Source organism: Pseudorca crassidens, chromosome 19 (genome assembly GCF_039906515.1).
Source record: "Pseudorca crassidens isolate mPseCra1 chromosome 19, mPseCra1.hap1, whole genome shotgun sequence".
Lineage (NCBI taxonomy): Eukaryota > Metazoa > Chordata > Mammalia > Artiodactyla > Delphinidae > Pseudorca > Pseudorca crassidens.
In genome coordinates, this window is record NC_090314.1 from 48,451,359 (window position 1) to 48,466,490 (window position 15,132).

At 43.3% G+C, this 15,132-nt stretch overlaps 1 protein-coding gene across 4 annotated transcripts in view; it reads right to left on the bottom strand.

The window, feature by feature from the left end:
- Positions 1-15,132, bottom strand: part of KANSL1 (KAT8 regulatory NSL complex subunit 1) — a 174,880-nt gene that overhangs the window by 134,909 nt on the left and 24,839 nt on the right. Inside the window, exon 1 of one of the 4 annotated variants that reach the window (XM_067714441.1) lies at positions 11,398-11,537. The exons of the other annotated variants lie outside the window; for them this stretch is intronic. The gene's annotated coding sequence lies outside the window, so the exon portion shown is untranslated. Of the gene's footprint in view, positions 1-11,397; positions 11,538-15,132 lie in introns of those variants that run through there. 4 annotated transcript variants of the gene reach the window in all.

Genomic DNA, 15,132 nt, shown 5'->3' on the forward strand with positions numbered 1-15,132 from the left:
CAGAAATGACAAATGTCTCCCAGGGGGCAAAATCACAACCCCCAATTGAGAACCACTGTCTAGAGATAGATTATCTCTATAGCTACAGATGTCTGTACATGTATATATATATTTCTGTATATACAGATTTCCAGAAAGCACACATATCTGGCTGCTTCAAATAGTGCAAGTCAAAACTAACTCCACACCTGCAAGTGAGAACCACGCCTTATTCCTTGTAAATTCCCAAGACAGGACTCCAGTTACACAAGAATAAACTGGCAGCATCCACCTTGCAAAAATGTTGATAAGCTGCCGGGACCCAAAGGGAAGTGTTTGGCCATTTGGGTGGCCAACAACCGCACTTTCACTGAAAACAGAAGCAAAAATCAAATGGGGGACAAGAAGCTTGCCCATAATGTGGCTTCTACTAACCTCTTCCCACCATCACCTCATTACTCTGCACAAAACAAAGAAAGAAATAGGCAGAGGAAGGATGGTTAGGGAAGTGTCTGTGAAGTTATCAAAATTTCAGCTGAAACCTGAAAATTAGCTAAAATTTCATTATGTAGAAGGCTGGGGTAAAAGAAGGGTAATGTGGCATTCTAGTGAGAGGAAAAGGCACGGGAAAAGGCAAAACTGTGGGAAAACATAGGATATCCTGGAGGGTGAAAGAAATAATCAATTTGCTTGAAATATAAAGCATATTGTAACAGAGAAAACACTATAGAAATAGGTGAAAAGGAAGTTTGAAGCCAGATCATTAATGGACAACCTTCAATAGCCAGCCTTTACTCAGACTTAAAGGCAGCAGAAAGTCATTAAAGGTTTTTCAAATGGGGAGTGACACATGAGAACTGTGCTTCAGAGAGACCAGTTGGGTAAGACAGATTAAAAGAAAGTAAAAAGTCAAAGACCAATGAAAAAGCTACTGCAATAATCCAGATAGGATGCAACAAGAATCTCAACCAAGGTGTTCACCACAGTGGAATGGTCGAAGTCTCCGCCAGGCTTTGGAAGGGCCCAAAGTCTGCAGAAGGGCCAAATAAGTGACATAAACCGAAAAGGTAAAGGCTCTTAAGAGAGAAGGCTGTCTTTTCCTTCATAATTTCAGCTCCTTTATGATAAAAATCTCTCATTTATTTCTCATAAAGCTGTACAGGTGGCAGGGGGGGCTGTTCAGTTTTGGGGTATCCTCTCCTTTCCTAACAGTGCCAACCCAAACCCAGCCCGCGTCTGCATGAGCTCACATCTAAATTATCGTAACAGCTTCCTGACTGATGCCTCAGTCCTCTAATCCATTCCGTAATCCATTCTTTTTATCGCCTCTCTTCTCTACTCTAGAATAACTCCTAGTACCTTTCTCATGAGTCCAAATTCTCTGAGATGAAACTTAAAACAATATCAAAGCAAGTACATCAGTTGGCTTAGACCTAGAACTCCCTACCCCCAGATTCAACTCCATAATCTTTGCCTATGTTGCTGCCTCTACCTGGAAGGTTCAAAGCAAGTGCATCAGGTGGCTTAGACCTAGAACTCCCTGCCCCCAGATTCAACTCCATAATCTTTGCCTATGCTGCTGCCTCTACCTGGAAGGTCCTTCTACCCTTTAAGCCCAAAACTTAATCCTTCAATACACAGCATCTCCACAACAACTTTTCCAGACTATTCAGATTCACATCACTTTCTTCCTGCTTAAATTGTACAACGCACTTAAAGCCATCACTCAATTAAAATCATCTGAATGTTCCCTAGTTGTCAATTTATTAATATTAATTTATTCTATTTCCGAGACAGGGGAAGTTCCTTAACATCCCTCTTTGCATGCTCACTAACTTTATCTAGTTAGGGCTTGGTACATAGTAAGCATTGTGAGTACTTACTGACAGGGCTAGAGTAGTCAAAACAGACCTAGAGGTAGGCTTTCACGTATAAGATTGTGCTAAGCAGAGAAAGATGAGGAAATTCTAATCAAGAAACTGACACGGGCTTCCCTGGTGGCGCAGTGATTGAGAGTCCGCCTGCCGATGCAGGGGACACGGGTTTGTGCCCCGGTCCGGGAAGATCCCACATGCCGCGGAGCAACTGGGTCCGTGAGCCATGGCCGCTGGGCCTGCGCGTCCGGAGCCTGTGCTTCGCAACGGGAGAGGCCGCGACAGTGAGAGGCCCGCGTACCGCCAAAAAAAAAAAAAATTAAACAAAATAATAGGGAAGGATTTGGGAGATGATCCACAGAACTTGGATGAACCAAGTGGTACATGTGCAGCTTCTCAAGAAAGAGAGGGAAAAAGCAGCTATGCAGTGCTTTGTGATGAAGTATCAAAAGCTACATTATGGAACACACTGGAAAGTTTTTTTTTTTGTATTTCTTTTACAAATGTGGATTTGTTATGGAATACAACAGGGACTGGGCAGCAAAATTTTTATTATAAAGCAAAGAAACAATGTGGACCTCACCACCCCAGTCCCTAACACTTTCTATGCCAACAGGGCAGGGCTTCTTAGGTTTTATAATTACTAAGGGAATCATAGCTCTGGCTGGAGAATAGGTTATTATTATGATTGCCCTAACGTTCACTAACATTTACTAAATGCTCTAATGTTCACTAACATTAATTGACCTTTTACTGCGTCAGTCACTGTGCTAAATGTTTTACATACACATCCTCATTTAGTCATCACAATAACATTATAAGACGAGTATGTACTCTTATTCTCATTTTATAGATAAGGAAACTGGTGCTCAGAAGTTAAGTAACATGCCCAAGCTCACACAACTACCAAGCTGCAGAGACAGGATTCCGATTCAAATCTCTAACTGTAAGGCCCATGCTTTCTTTTTTTTTTTTTTAATTGAAGTATAGTTGAATTACAATGTTGTGTTACCACTATATACAATGCTAGGTCTAAACTGGAAGGAGCTTAACTGCTAGACATGAGGTTTTTGAATTTTAGTCTTTATGGGAAAGTCAATGAGAAATACCAACTGATTATCTCCAACAGACATTTTATTAAAATGCCTACAGCATTCAAAGCCCCACGTAAAGACAGACACTCACTGTGATCAGGGAATCCTGGGGGGACCCTCACACAGGCTGAGAGTGGGTGGGGTCACAAAAGGCTTCCCGGGGCAAAAACATCTAAGTTGAAACCTAAAGAATAAGGAGGGTCCAGTATCGCCCATACAGCTACTTCCAACATCCCTATCCCCAACACCAAATCCAAAACCAGTTCCTGCCCCTCAACATGCCCCATGTGAATGAATCCCGATCCCAATCACTGATTTACCATCTGATAGACATCTTACTTAAACATATACTAATACTTAAACATATACTAATACCAGATAGGAATAATAGGAAGGCTATAGGAGTTCATGGTCTAATGCTGGAGACACCAAGAATTATAGCAGTGTCATCAATGCCAAAGATAAAAAGATAGAAATTAGGCGTGAAGGTAAACCCAGATGATAAAGCACTGTTTTTCCTGAAGGGATCAAGCAAGGCTTCAGAAAGAGATGACATTCTGACTGACTACTGAAGGCTAAATAGGGAGGATTCAATATAGAATGACAGGCACATTCATTGCATCCTTAATACCATTGCCTTAGTTCAGAACCTCTTACGTATTACAGTAATCCAGACAGTTGTAATCTCCCAACTGTTCTTTCTTCCTGTCTCAGCAAGCCTTCAACCTAGTACCCACTACCAAAATGATTACTAGAAAGCAGGAGGAAAAAAGGGAAGAAGAGAGGGAACATAACTCCAACCATGTTGTGCTCCTGCTTAAAATCCTTCAGTGACTCTAGGGTAAGGATGAACTCAAACTTCCACACAACATTTATCTGCCCCCCTTTTACACTCAGCCTCATCTCCAACCTGTCCCCACCTTAGCCACCTGAATCTTATAGTTCCAGATTCTTCCATACCCTTGGCACCTTTGCTTTTCAAGTTTTAGCTCAAGATCACATGCTCTTTAAACTATTCCCCATTCATTCCAGGTGAAGTTAGAGGTCCCTTCCACTCTAGGGTCTAATATGCACTCCCATGACACCCTGGGCAACAGCTCATAATGGAACATAAACACCTAGTTTTGTCGCCCTCCCGCCCCAATCCCGACTGTGTATTTCTTAAAAGGAAGGTTATGGCTTGTTTTATCTCTATCCTTACATGTAGCACTGCATCTGGCAGAGAGTGGACCAATACATGTTAGCTAACCTGAGTAGTCTATGCTGAATGCATCAGATGGAGATTCATTATAAAGTTAATGGGGGTGTCTGATCATAAGGTAAAAACAATCTAACAGTAAGCAGGAACGGGGCTTCCCTGGTGGCTCAGTGGTTGAGAATCCGCCTGCCAATGCAGGGGACACGGGTTCGGTCCCTGGCCCGGAAAGATCCCACATGCCGCGGAGCAACTAAGGCCATGTGCCACAACTACTGAGCCTGTGCTCTAGAGCCCGCGTGCCACAACTACCGAAGCCCACGCACCTAGAGCCTGTGCTCCGCAACAAGAGAAGCCAATGCAATGAGAAGCCCGCGCACCGCAAGGAAGAGTAGCCCCCACTGGCTGCAACTAGAGAAAGTCCACACTCAGCAACGAAGACCCAACACAGCCAAAAATAAATATAAATAAAATAAATAATTTTTTTAAAAAAGAAGCAGGAACCAACAGAATCTAGGACAGGCTTCAACTACCTCAAGTTCCAGTCATTTACATTGCCAAGCACATGCACTCAGACTGACAAACTTTTTAAGTTACTTTTTTTTTTAAGTTACTTTCAAACTACTAAATTTGGCTACATAAGCCTTTTGAAGGCAATACCTATCAAAATTTTCAATGCAACTACTCAGACTTCTACCTAGTAACTGCACTTTTATGAACCTATCCAACAGAAATATTCTCACAGATACATAAGAATATATGCACAATTCTGCTGAAGACAGTTCTTTTACTAAAGAATTGTAATACAAAAAAAAAACTAAACTTAAAAGATACAATAGAATATTATGCAGCTATTTAAAAGAAAAACTGTTTAGGGCTTCCCTGGTGACGCAGTGGATGAGAGTCCGCCTGCCGATGCAGGGGACATGGGTTCGTGCCCCGGTCTGGGAAGATCCCACATGCCGCAGAGCAGCTGGGCCCGTGAGACATGGCCGCTGATCCTGCGCGTCCGGAGCCTGTGCTCCGCAACGGGAGAGGCCACAACAGTGAGAGGCCCGCGTACCGGGGGGAAAAAAAAAAAAACTGTTTATATGTTGATGTGAAAAATCTCTATGATATATAACTAAGCGAAAAAAAAGACCAAGCTACGGGGCTTCCCAGATGGCGCCAGTGGTTGAGAGTCCGCCTGCCGCTGCAGGGGACACGGGTTCGTGACCCGGTCTGGGAGGATCCCACATGCCGCGGAGCGGCAGGGCCCGTGAGCCATGGCCGCTGAGCCTGCGCGTCCGGAGCCTGTGCTCCGCAACGGGAGAGGCCACAACAGTGAGAGGCCTGCGTACCGCAAAAAAAAAAAAAAAGACCAAGCTACGAAACAGGTAAGATCATGTTTGCATTTAAAAAAAAAATAAAATTGTTTTGAAGGATAACTACATATCAAAATATTTATTCATGTTTATCCTATTTCTATTCTATCACTGCATTCAAGTTTCCTTCCAGTTTACCTCACAAAAAACAAAGAAGGAAAAATGTATTTTTATCTCATCTCTTCCTAGCAAACTCTAATAATACAAGTATTTCTGAACAATACTAAAATCGAAGATTTCTTGAAGGGTTCAAGCAATTCAAAAGCAAACAAGTTCTTCTTAGGTTGGGGGGGGTAGGGGATGAGGAGGGGGTACCTGACCAAAGTCGAGGGATCTCACTGAATCAACCTATCCCTTTAGAATACTGAATTAAAGATTAACTACAAAAAAACAGCAATCCATTATCTTCTGAAATATGCTTAAAGTCTTCAAACATCCTCAGTTCTCCATGGCAATATATGAGCAGTTTAACGAAACTTTCCTGACAGTTCAACTTATCAGACCAGTTTTCTGCAAAGCCTCTAATGCTAGCAAACATCAGAAGCTAAACTAATTAGCTTTTCGCCTCTATCCCTTCATCATACCCTCCAGTGGAGGTGCTAGTAAGCAGTCACAAAGGCCAAATAGCAAGGGAAAGCCTAGATATCAGTTTTTAGCAATTTTTGGTTTACTGCCCTAACAACAAAATTGTAATTCATCTTTTTTATTCCCAAACACTTCCCCTCCAACTGAATTTAAGCAGGTCTGACCCTAAGCTGCTCCCTTTTTAAAAAGAAATTAAGGGACTTCCCTGGTGGCACAGTGCTCAAGAATCCGCCTGCCAATACAGGGAACACGGGTTCGATCCCTGGTCCTGGAAGATCCCACATACCATGGAGTAACTAAGCCCGGACGCCACAACTACTGAGCCTGCACTCTAGAGCCGGTGAGCCACAACTACTGAAGCCCGCGTGCCTAGAGCCCATACTCCACAACCAGAGAAGCCACCGCAATGAGAAGCCAGCGCACCACAACAAAGAGTAGCCCCTGCTTCTCCGCAACTAGAGGAAACCCACGCGCAGCAACGAAGACCCAACACAGCCAAAAATAAATAAATAAATGTATTGAAAAAATATATACACACATAAAGAAATTAAAAGCTGAGGGACTCTATTAAGTTTGATGCCACTCAAGCAACTTTTTTCCAAACAAGGGCAGAATCTGCTGTACTTAAAATTCAGAGTGAGATCTCATTTGGGATTCCTGGTTCAAGTAACAAGAACCAGAGTTTTTGATAACATTTAGATAAAACTGCACTGAATTTACCTCCACCTTACATTTCCTCACTCTCAAAAGCTTGGGGAGAAACTGTATTTTTAAAAAGTTAGAACTGGAGGAAAAAAAGGAAAGTTTACAGTCAACAACAATAAAATATATAGCTGAATAATTCCCTAGTGGGCTAGGGCATTCAAATGTTACAATTTTATAGAGCTAGTTTAAAATCTTAGAAAAGCAAGGCTTGCAGAAGGTAACATTTATTAAGCAGCTATCCATTGCCAGAGACCACTACCCAACAGATAAACAAAAATTTAAAAGGTATCTACCTTGAAGAGCCTCTCTTTGACATAATGGTTTAAAATCTTCTTATACAATCCTTAAGTTTTTCTTTCAGACTACCCAAGTTTGTTTTTCATTCATAAATATGAACTGTGCTCTCTACTTTGAAGTCAGTTTCCTCACACCCTACATTTTTGCTTTTACTTTTGTTTGATTAAAGACAAGAAAAGCTTAACACACAAAGAAAAAAAACATCTACTTCAGTTCTTTTTGGAGGCCAAGCTTTTTGGTAAATCATACCTATCAGTTTATTTTCTCCTATACATTTTACCCTACATCCTAAAAGGCAGGCACAGGGCATAATGCAGGAACAAATGATAACCGAACTAATAAATAATAGTGACCCTCCCAATCATATATACTGGTCTTTTCCTATGAGCCACAATTCTCTCCACAATCTGCAAGTGACACCCAAGGACACCACTTTCTTTCTTATCTCTTCTTGTGACCTTCAAATATTGGTGACCTCTATCACAGTGTAATATTTGTCTTTTTAAATTCATATTGTCTTTTCTAAGCATTACTGCGGTTCACTGAGTTTTGATCTCACATTTCAGGGAATGGGAAGTACTGATGAAAGTGTCTTGTTTTGTGTCATGAATTATCACACTCCGGCAGGAATATTTTTGCACAGCTTTTAGTAATGCCCAGAGGCTAATATGCAATTTATTATGATAGAAACTATAATTTAAACATACATCTTCAGAAGCAACATGAAGACTCAAAATCCAGACTTAATATAGATTTCCAAGAAATAGCTAAAGTCCTTTTTAGGGAAAGGATGTGGTCCAAGTACTCTGCACTGTCACAGTAAAAAGGCCAGGTGTTTGGGGCCATTTTATTTGAGTCACCTGCACCTGTACTTTTTTATAAAGTGATCAAGTAAAAAGGCACTAATGTAAAATATGCTTCCTGAGACCCAGAACAATCTAACCAATCAAGGCAGAAACTTACTTAAAATAGAGAAAGAGGGCAAAGAAAAGGTGCTTTGAAACTCTAAATAAACCACTCAATAATGAGATTTGCTCTGGGGCAATCAACCGAAGACCACATACTTAGTCTGCACTAGTTCCTCCTTTCCAAACTCAAGGGGATGGAAAGATGTTTGGGGTTAAAAAAAAAAAAAACCAAAAAAACCCCAATTAATTAAAAAAAAAAAAAAAGTCTCTCTCTCTCCAGGAAGGAAATCACTTAATTTCTGTGTCTAATGACCTCGCCAAGAAGAAAAAAATAACCCCTACCAAACCCCCCGCCAAGGAAGATGACTCAATATAAGAGGAATAAGCAATATTCTTTAAACACAGTACTTTCAATGACTATTATTTAGAAAATCCAACATGGATTAGTAACGTTTTTCACATTTTAAAATTGCTTTTCTAGTACTGTAACAAGGTAACTAAGCTTTACTCAAAAAAGTTCCTAATTAGAACCACTCAATACTAAAATACCCTCTCAAATCAGCATCGTCAACCACAATGGCCCTATGTTTACAGATTGCATGAGTCAGGTTATATCAAACAAAACAAATCTATAACTTGTTACTCACTTTAAAATACAATTAAAATCTGTGATCAATCCAATAAAATCCAGAGTAGTAGAGACACTGGTTACAGTGTAGCATGACTAGAAATGGAAAGGTACTGGCAGTGTTTGAAGAAGAAAAAAATAGTTATTTTCCTTTCCTCTCACCTTGATAAAAGTTAAAAGAGAACTAAGGCTTACTCATTTTCTAGCTTCCAGAATTTTCCTCAACAGGATAATGATAAGTCACCTAACAATCAACGTGTGCTCTGCAGGTTTAACCATAGGAATAACGTGTGTAGGCAGGAAGAAAATCATACAAAGATTTAACATCTCACTTTGGTAAAGCACAAAAGTCAAACACTAAAATTCTGAATAAGCCTTTCAAGAAAGATGCAGCAACACTTCTAAATACCTCACTTAAGTAGATTCACAAAGATAAATGAACCAAAACCCCACCATACCTCAAGGCTCTATCAATACTTAATTGATCACTCTTAACTGTCTACAGATGTAAATCAAAAATACTTTTCATATACTTAAATAAGGCAGTCATCAGAGACCAATCATCTTTACCACAATACAGATGTTAAGAATCTTTGTCACATCTATGTTTCCCTCCAAGTGGTACACACTTGAAAATTAAAAATTGACCACCTCCAATCATGAGATCACTAACAAATACATCAAATGTGCTAAAGGTCAAAGGAATGCATACTTTGTAGGATAAACCTAGCGGAAATCGAAATCAGAATTCCATGACTGAGGATAGTTATCCCACATTTATAATACATTTTTTAGATTCCCAAGAGATGAGCATTTTTACCTTGCCTTATTTTTAGAACTACACATCACACTGCACATATCACATGACATGATGTAACTGTTAGCAAAGAAAATGGCCCAAAACCATTGAAAATATACATGGTAGAGGAAACGAATCAATGCACACAAGAATCACTATATTTCATATTGACTTTTTGAAATTTTTTAAACACACGACAGATCTTTTTTCAAATTGGAAACGCGGTTAGTAAGCTCTGTAGAAACAACACAGAAATGTATTCGGTATTTTATAAAATAGGAATTTACCCAACTACGGGGAAAACTGATATGAAGAAACATAATAGAAAAACATTCTTCTAAATCTATAGGATTAGTAGTAAAAATTCTCTGGATCAAAAACGTAACAGAAACATAATGAAATACCTTCAGGTAGAAAACAATTATTACTCAAAAGTGTTCACTATTGTTGCGAGAAAAGAAAAATAGTTTTAAATGACAGGCATGTAGACAATTGAAAATTTCTAAATTGGTCAGAGTATGCTAGAAAAAGAACTAAGTATAGCCTGTAGAAGGGGGGAGGGGAAAACACACCCACTTAAGCCCTTGTAAATAGTGGTTTCTTTAAAGGGCCCAAAAAGCAGGGAAAATACTACAGACTATTCTGAGAAATGGAAAACATATTCCAATGTTCTACTTTCCATACTTGAAAGTGCTTTAGAAACGAAGTTCAGTAACAACCTATAACTATATCATGATTATGCAAGGCAAAGATTATGTAATTTTATCGTTTATTATAAATGTCCGATTTTAAAACTAAAAAAACTAAAACGTTTTGATCTCTCTAATGGGGAGGAGAGAAGTTCTTCTGGGCTACAATTTAAAAATATAAACACACACCCCAAAACAAACAAAAAAACACAATGATTGCTAGCCACGTGACAAAGGAGATGGCAACACCAGGATTGTGAATGGAGGGGAGGGAGGCGAGGCAGGAGGACTAGGAAGATTTCTCGGAACTTTGGGGACCTCGGGATTCGGGTCTCCCGACCCTTAAGGTACCAAACTCTAGCCCTATTAGTTGTACTGTTAACATTCTCAAGTAGTTTATTAATAGGTCACGAAAAATGCTCCAGTGACCTCCAGAATAAAGGGGGGAAAAACGGAGGAGAAGGAGAGAGCAATTTAAAGTGGCGCCATCATGTCACCCCTTCTCCCCTGAGGCAATCAATAAGCAAGAGTTAAGTAACGTGTTTCTCCAAAAAAAACCACACTGGGATCCCGACAACGGAAAACAAAAGGATTTTTAAGTAAAGCATGGGGGTAAGGCTGTTTATCCTATGGAAAACAATCAAATTATTTGCTGAGAATCAAAAGACAGTCAGCCGGAAAACAGGCCCCCCAAACTCACTTAAAAGCAAATAAATGTCTCTTCCTCTTTAGTTTAAAAAAAAAAAAAAACACGTCCGCCTGAGGGAGACTAGATCTGAAAACGTAAGTGACCTCAATTTACAAGCAACAAAAATAATAAATAAATGAAACAAATAACCATCTCACTAAACAATCAGAGTTGTGATACACACCGTGAAACGCGCAAGATGTGTGTTTCGGCCAGAGAAAGGCCTTTTGCAGTCAAGAGAAGTTCAAGGCGAGAGCAAGAGTTTGTTTGGGTTTTTTTTTTTTAAACCGGAATAAATCGTGTTCTTAAGGCCGCATTTTTAAATAGAACGCCAAAGGAAAAGCTGGCGAACGAGGCGGCAGCTGGTGGGGAAGGGCCCCCGCACACCCCCGCCCTTGGGGCGACTCCCAGCCTCGGACCCGCAGCAGGGAAGCCCGGAGAGGCCATTTAAAGTTCCGGGGATTTTTCCTGCCCTGCCCTGCCTTTCTAGTTACAACTAACAAAGAGAGGGAGAAATGGGAGCCACAGGGAGAGCGAGGAGAAGGAGAAAGGGCAGCAGGAGGAGGAGAGGAGCAGCAGCAGCAGCACCTACCACGTGATGGAAGAGCGTTGCCCGGGCGGATTCAGCCCCACAAAATGGGCGCAGTTTGCAAACAGCCCCCGGCCTGGGCGCCGAGGGCCGGCGGCGGCGGCGGGCGGGGGCGCGCGGCGGCGGCTCCGGCCCGGGCCCGCCGCTCTCCTCCCCCCCGGCGCCCGGAGCCGCCCTGACTTTCCGGGCGGGGGGGCGAGGCGGAGGGGGAGGGGAAGGCGGCGGCGGCGGGGAGCGGCCGCTTTTTCTTCTCTTTCGGGCTCTTTCTCCGGCCTTCCTCGGCTCCGGCGGGGCCTGGGCACGGCCGGGGACAACAGCCCGGCCGGGAGGACGGGCGGGCGGGGGCAGAGAGTGAAGCCGCCCCCCCGCCCCGCACAAACAAGCGCCGCCGTCTGCAGCCCAAGCCCGCACCCCGGCCGCCGCCCCCGGACGCCTCTTCCCGGCCGGGGGGAGCGCTCCAGCCGCCCCCCGCACCGCCGCGGCGAGACGAGTCGGCTTCGCTAAGGTGCTCGGTTCTCCCGCCGGCTCGGCGAGCGGTGGCGGCGGTGGCGGCGGCACTGGGAAAATGGCGGCCGAGCTTCTTTTCCCTCCCCCCCTTTAATCTGAAGCGGAGGGAGAATGGAGCGAGCGAGCGAGCGGGCGAGCGCCGGGGACACGGGGAGGAGGGACAGCAGCGCCTCCGCCGGCTGCGGCTGCGGCGGCGAAGGGCCGCTCCGCCCCGGCGCGCCGCCAGGGGGCGCCCACCGCGCCGCCCCCGCGAGCCTCCAGGAGGCGCGGCCGCCGCCGCCGCCGCCTCAGTCAGTCATGGCTGCTCGCCGCGGCCGCTGTTTCTGCACCTCCAGCTGCGGAGGCCGCGGCGCCGGGACCCAGCCGCTCCCAGACGTGCGGCGGCGGCACGCGGCACTGCGGCAGGCGGGAGCGGACCCTCGCTCCGGCTGGGGTGAGGCTAGCCTGAGGCACTGACGCCGTCACATTCCTTCCGCGCTTTGGGCTCACAAGGCCGCGCGCCGGCTGTGAGGGGCAAGGCAGGCTGGCGCGACAGAGCAAGAGGACGTGAGCGAGGGAACTGTTTGTACTGGGTAGTAAATAGGCTAATGCCGTCGGTACCACATTATTCCAGGGCTAAACGTGCGCTGAATCAAGTGGGGAGCTCTCTGACCAGTGAACCGCTTCCTGCCGCCCTTTGTCCTAGCAGCCTGCCTCCGTACACTGCAGCACGCCTGGGCACTAGCCCCAGCGCCACGATCCGCAGCCGCCAGGGTTAAAAAAAAAAAAAAAGCGCACGTCCTCATTGCGCAGGCGCGGGCCAGGGCCCGCGTCGGGCCAGCCCGGGAAGGGACAGCCGGGAGCGAGAGGGGAAGAGATGGCCCACCAGCGCCAGGCCCGCTGGGAACTGTAGTTTTCGTTAAGAAGCACGCGTCTGGTTTTGGGTGTCACGGCTTGGCGAATCCACCAAAGCAGGCAAATGGCATTACACAATGAGTATTTATGCTTCCTGCCTCCACCAAAAGGAAGTTCACTGCTATGCTAAAAGTTTAACAAAGAACTCCACAGAGAAACCCAAATCTCCCGACAAAAAGCAAACTTCCACTTTCCTACCAGAGTTGGTTTAAAGTGGTGGCACTTTATCATTTCTCATGACCAGTTTGTCAGTACAGTAATTTATTCCTTTCCCAAAATAGGGCCTTAAAATAATGGAAGTTTTTCTAGGTTAAAAAAATTCAGCAATATAATGCGAAGTGTCACATTTACACAAATTATAATCCACTATCCTCTAAAACGAAAGAAAAAGTTGCCAAAAGATGAATCCAGTGCTTAGAGGTTTAAAAAAGGAACTCTGGTATTCATCAAAATATTACTTTAAATTACAGAACAACAAAAAAAATGTTTCCAACAATTAAATCATCAAATGCAGCAGATAAGAAAGGTATGTATGCTGTACTACCAAAAAGGAAGATGAGAAACGCTCAATACTTTTTTGTGGCTTACCAAAACCAATATCCGGTGGTATGCGTCACTTCTGTTAGGCCAAAAAACAGCCCAACAGCTTGTCCTGCCACAAATTTTAACTCACTAGCTCCTACAGCATCTACACCTATATTTCCATTTGTACCCTTAAAATCACACTCTTAATCAGTCATGGTTCTCAAATATCAAAAGAAAGTCACAGGGTCAAATTACACAAGAATAAAAAAAAATATGTATACATATTTGTATACACATCCAAAAGAGATCCTAGTCTTGGCTTTTTAAATTATAATCCTGGGGGGGGGTTAGTTGATTGAAAAATGTATACACACATCTCCATATAAATAGTTATTCCACAAAATATAGCAGAAAGTGTTGAACACAATTCTAAAACCAACAGATGGCGAACTAGAGCCCTAATGTGAAGATTCTGAAATCCAAATGAGCAGAATGAAAATACCAAATAAGGCATAGCCCTTTGCAGTGTATACTTAAATATTATGTTCAAAGACACTCACCACAAAATAATTAATTTTACTACTGCTTCGATTCTTAAAACTCAAGTGTCAGATTTAATTAGGCCCCCAAATAACCAAGGTTATAAAATACATTCTTTTCAAATGATTAAGAAAGAGGTGGAAATGCTCATTTTTAAACATGCATTTTGGGTAAAAGTAAATCCCCACTTTCCCCTTTTCTCATTGCTTAGCCCAAGAGTAGGGAGTTCACAGTGTTTATGGCACTTAATTTCTTTTACATTGTTATCTCGAATCAGATGTCTTTCTGCTCAGACACCAATTTTTCCAAATAAGGACACTCAAAGGTGAGCTACTACAGACACAAAAATCTTAGACAAATACATTTTCCAAAACACAGTGGATGTCAAGGCTGATTACACACACACACACACACACACACACACACACACACACACACACACGGGCTTCCCTGGTGGCGCAGTGGGAAGATCCCACATGCCGCTGAGCAACAAAGCCCGTGTGCCACAACTACTGAGCCTGCACTCTAGAGCCCGCGTGCCACGACTGCTGAAGCTCGCATGCCACAACTACTGAAGCCCGTGCGCCTAGAGCCCATGCTCCGCAACAAGAGAAGCCACCGCAATGAGAAGCCCGCGCACTGCAACCGAGAGTAGGCCCCACTCACCACAACTAGAGAAAGCCCACACACAGCAACAAAGACCCAATGAAGCCTAAATAAAACAATTTATTTTTTAAAAAAAACGCATACTACTCATTTTCCAAATCATTCTTGGAACAGTCACTGTGATTGACTGTCCTCCGATATCCACTCTATCCTAGTAGATTAGTTTCAACCCATTCTCTTTGCCAATGATTGGTTGGGAATGGGCATGAAATGTAATCCTGGCCAACGTGACACGAGTGGAAGCCCACTGGAAGGCCTCCAAGAGAGAAAAGATTCTTCAGTCCTAAAGATGAGATGAGGAAGAAACAGTCCCTTTTCAGGTAATGCTGAACATGACACTTCACACTGCTACAGTCACCTTACAGCAAGCCTGAAGATGCCACCAACATCAAAAAGGGCAGAATGGAGAACTGGCAAGTACCTTGGTCCTTGGTGACAGCATTAAATGATTATATCAAACAATCCTGACATCTGCAAGACTTCTGGACTTCCAGCTACATGAGAACAAGGTAACAACAAACACTTCTTTATTGTTTAAGCCGATTTGAATTAGGTTTCCTATACCTGAAGTCAAAAACATGCTGATTATTTTCTCATATTTTAGTG